Genomic DNA, 5,116 nt, shown 5'->3' with positions numbered 1-5,116 from the left:
CATTTAATAAACATGTGTGTGTGTGTGTGTGTGCAGTAGCCTTTCATTTAATAAACATGTGTGTGTGTGTGTGTGTGCAGTAGCCTGAAAAGCAGTAGCCTTTCATTTAATAAACATGTGTGTGTGTGTGTGTGTGCAGTAGCCTTTCATTTAATAAACATGTGTGTGTGTGTGTGTGTGCAGTAGCCTGAAAAGCAGTAGCCTTTCATTTAATAAACATGTGTGTGTGTGTGTGTGTGCAGTAGCCTTTCATTTAATAAACATGTGTGTGTGTGTGTGTGTGTGCAGTAGCCTGAAAAGCAGTAGCCTTTCATTTAATAAACATGTGTGTGTGTGTGTGTGCAGTAGCCTTTCATTTAATAAACATGTGTGTGTGTGTGTGTGTGCAGTAGCCTTTCATTTAATAAACATGTGTGTGTGTGTGTGTGCAGTAGCCTTTCATTTAATAAACATGTGTGTGTGTGTGTGTGTGCAGTAGCCTTTCATTTAATAAACATGTGTGTGTGTGTGTGTGTGCAGTAGCCTTTCATTTAATAAACATGTGTGTGTGTGTGTGTGCAGTAGCCTTTCATTTAATAAACATGTGTGTGTGTGTGTGTGTGCAGTAGCCTTTCATTTAATAAACATGTGTGTGTGTGTGTGTGTGCAGTAGCCTTTCATTTAATAAACATGTGTGTGTGTGTGTGTGTGTGCAGTAGCCTTTCATTTAATAAACATGTGTGTGTGTGTGTGTGCAGTAGCCTTTCATTTAATAAACATGTGTGTGTGTGTGTGTGTGCAGTAGCCTGAAAAGCAGTAGCCTTTCATTTAATAAACATGTGTGTGTGTGTGTGTGCAGTAGCCTTTCATTTAATAAACATGTGTGTGTGTGTGTGTGTGTGCAGTAGCCTTTCATTTAATAAACATGTGTGTGTGTGTGTGTGTGCAGTAGCCTTTCATTTAATAAACATGTGTGTGTGTGTGTGTGCAGTAGCCTTTCATTTAATAAACATGTGTGTGTGTGTGTGTGCAGTAGCCTTTCATTTAATAAACATGTGTGTGTGTGTGTGTGTGCAGTAGCCTTTCATTTAATAAACATGTGTGTGTGTGTGTGTGCAGTAGCCTTTCATTTAATAAACATGTGTGTGTGTGTGTGCAGTAGCCTTTCATTTAATAAACATGTGTGTGTGTGTGTGTGTGTGTGTGTGTGCAGTAGCCTTTCATTTAATAAACATGTGTGTGTGTGTGTGTGTGCAGTAGCCTGAAAAGCAGTAGCCTTTCATTTAATAAACATGTGTGTGTGTGTGTGTGTGTGTGTGTGTGTGTGCAGTAGCCTTTCATTTAATAAACATGTGTGTGTGTGTGTGTGTGTGCAGTAGCCTGAAAAGCAGTAGCCTTTCATTTAATAAACATGTGTGTGTGTGTGTGTGTGTGTGTGTGTGCAGTAGCCTTTCATTTAATAAACATGTGTGTGTGTGTGTGTGTGCAGTCGCCTGAAAAGCAGTAGCCTTTCATTTAATAAACATGTGTGTGTGTGTGTGTGTGCAGTAGCCTGAAAAGCAGTAGCCTTTAATTTAATAAACATGTGTAAGTGGCTTTGGGTGAAAGTGTCTGCTAAATGAATAAATGCAAATGCAAACTTTATAACTCATTTGTAAATGTGTTGCAAGGCATAAAACATCCTCACTTTAGATGAGCTCACAAAATATCATTAACTAAGTAAGGGATAATATATAGAACGCCGGTCATTACTGGGAAAATAAGTCCCGACAGGGCGAACCGGACCCCGATGCACAGCGGAGGGGTCTTGTTCCGCCCTGAAGGGACTTATTTTCCCAGTAATGACCGGCGTTCTATACATTATCCCGCTTATTATACGGCTACTTGCCAAAACGAAATAATAAACTCCCCACGATATGACTTTAGCTTACATAACCTAGCCTATTTGTTACCATTCATCGTAGCATTTGCTGAGAAACAAATAGGCCTAGTTCGCAACACACGCTGTTGAACTTGAATCAAACATTCTTTAGAACACAGCTGCTGATCAACCGTCTGCTTTCACGTTTGAATGAAGTTCCAGTCCTTGCGTAGTGATATGAAAGACATTAATCAGAAGCACAAAACCCGTTGCCATTGACAGCGGTGATTAAATGCTTTGCCGGTGATTTATGTAGATTTAACATAGGCCCGAACGTTGGGAAGGCCCATTCATGTGAATGGAACGTTCTGCAGCACTCTGAAGAGCCGTAATAACCACTTGTAACTCCTGACTTAATCAGTCATCACAAGTCTCTACCAGCTTTCAGAAAATCAGATCATGCCGCTGTTTTCCTACTGCCTATGTACAAACAGAGAAGTCAGAGGGACCCCCCAGTGACGAAGGAGGTCAAGTGCTGGACTGACCAATCGGAAGCCAGGCTACAGGACGCCCTTAGCAACGTTGACTGGGAGATGTTCAAGACGAACTCTGCTGACATCAATGAGTTTACGGAAGTAGCATTGAGTTACATCAACATGCTAACTGATTCCATCATCCCAACTGTAAAGATCCGAAGCTTCCCTAACCAGAAGCCATGGGTGGATAGAGAAGTGAGAACGGCATTAAAGACACGCAACATGACTTATAATGCTGGGCTTATTTCAGGGGATATGACGGATTACAAAGCAGCATCTTATAGTTTACGCAGAGCTATTAAAGATGCTAAGCGGCACTATAGAGACAAAGTTGAAGCTGATTTCTTGGAGGGTGATCCAGCACGAGTGTGGAAAGGACTCCGAACCATCACTGGCTTTGAAAGAAAGTCCCCTCCTATGATGAATGTGAGTAAAGCCCTCCCTGATGAACTTAATGCTTTTTATGCTCGCTTTGACATGAAAAACACAGACTATCTTGCACTAGCTGCAGCATGTGAAGCAAATGAGGATGCACCTTTCTGTGTCTCTGAGGTCGATGTGAGCAATGCCTTTAGGAGGGTTAATTGTAGAAAAGCTGCTGGACCGGATGGAATTTCTAACAGGGTTTTGAAATCCTGCGCTGCTCAGTTAGCTCCTGTGTTCACTTATATTTTTAACACATCATTGGCTCAAGAGACAGTTCCTACTTGCCTCAAGCAGTCTGTTATTGTTCCAGTACCGAAAAACAAAAGTTCATCATGTCTGAATGACTACCGCCCAGTAGCCCTGACGTCTACAGTGATGAAGTGTTTTGAGAAGCTTGTGAAAAACATTATCTGCTCATCCCTCCCTGCCTCCTTCGACCCCCTCCAATTTGCTTACAGAGCCAACAGGTCTACAGAGGATGCCATCTCAAACCTCATGCACACCACCTTAACTCACCTGGAGAAGGGGAATGGGAATTATGTGAGGATGCTGTTCATTGACTTTAGTTCAGCATTCAACACGATAGTACCTCTCACCTTGGTCACAAAGATGAAGGCCTTAGGACTGAACACCACCCTGTGTCACTAGATATTTGACTTCCTCACCAACCGTTCACAAGTGGTTAGAGTGGGGGGTCTGACATCTGACTCATTAACCATCAGCACTGGTGCTCCCCAAGGCTGTGTTTTGAGTCCACTGCTGTAAAACATCTACACACATGACTGCAAAACCAACAGTAGTCATACCTCCATCATCAAGTTTGCAGATGACACAGTGATCTTGGGCCTGATTAGTAACAACAATGAACAGCTCTACTTGGATCAGGTTGATGAGGTGGCACAGTGGTGTCAATCTAACAGCTTGACACTGAATGTCAATAAAACCAAGGAAATGGTAGTGGATTACAGAAGGCAGCAGCAGAACTAGTTACACCCCACTAATGATCAGCGGGCAACCTGTAGAGAGAGTCACAAGTTTTAAATACCTTGGTGTCCACATTACTGAAGACTTAACATGGACTGTTAACACTCAATATGTTCTGAAGAAGTCCAGACAACGACTCTACTTCCTTCGTCAGCTAAGGAAATTCAAAGTTTCTACATCCATCATGAAGGCCTACACTTCAGCGGTTAAGAGTGTTCTAACTGGTAGCATTATCACCTGGTATGGGAACTCCACAGTTAGAGATTGTAGTACTCTGCAGAGAGTAGTGCGCTCAGCTGAACGTACTATAAGAACTCAACTCCCTGCTCTACAAGATATCTATTCCAGAAGAGTACTCCTAAGAGCCCAAAAGATTCTGAAAGACTCTTCTCATCCTAACAATGGATTATTCCTACGCTGAAATCAAGAAGACGCCTATGTAGTCACAAAGCCAGAACTGAGAGACTCAGGAGAAGTTTTTATCCCCAGGCCATCTGAACTCTGACTACTGACTTTGACACATTCACTCCTCAGCACTCTCAAACATTTCCCAACCCTGAACTCACACTATACTGACTTTGCACTCATTCACTCCTCAGCACTCATGACCCCCACCCCCACACACACCTACATGACTTTTAGCACTTTTACATCCCTCTCCCTATGCTACAGACCTTTTATTTATTTTCTTATTTCATCACATGTCAAAACACACACACACACACACATATCTGACTTTCTCCAACTTTTGCACATCTCCATAGAACTTTTTATTTATTATTCGGAGTTTCTATTCGTACGAATAGCCTTGGCCACACAACTGGGCTATTCACACCCTGTTACATAACAACAAAAACATGTTGCTCGCGTGCCCAAAAAACATGGCTGACATTCGTTTTTTCGTCAGTAGAAAGTGAAGAATTCTGAACGGTTTCAGCACTAATATCTGTTCAAATTAAATTTGAGATGGAAAAGTTGTGTTTTATTTTCATAATCTTTGTTCAGTGAACACAACCGTCAGTTTGATAACTAACAGACATTTCGTGAATATGACGTTCAGGCCTATAAACTATAAGTTTACCTGCAAACCTCAACTTCTTGTGGAAGCAGATAGTGCAGTGGTCACAGGGAAGGGCTGCCAGAGTGAGTGCGCATGTGTACCAACGTCTCTGGAGAGAAGGCGTGCAATTTGAACAAGAAATCGGTTCTCAAACGGAAGTTTTGATTGCAACAATTAGCTAGTTCATGCACCAGGTTGTAAATAGCATGCAGTACTATAAACACCAGGGTACAAATAGCATCCACTTCTAACTGTACATTGATGCAAACA

The sequence above is a fragment of the Alosa sapidissima genome, chromosome 7 (genome assembly GCF_018492685.1).
Source record: "Alosa sapidissima isolate fAloSap1 chromosome 7, fAloSap1.pri, whole genome shotgun sequence".
Classification (NCBI taxonomy): domain Eukaryota; kingdom Metazoa; phylum Chordata; class Actinopteri; order Clupeiformes; family Clupeidae; genus Alosa; species Alosa sapidissima.
The sequence above is the reverse complement of the archived record's forward strand: the minus strand, read 5'-3'. Positions refer to the sequence as shown.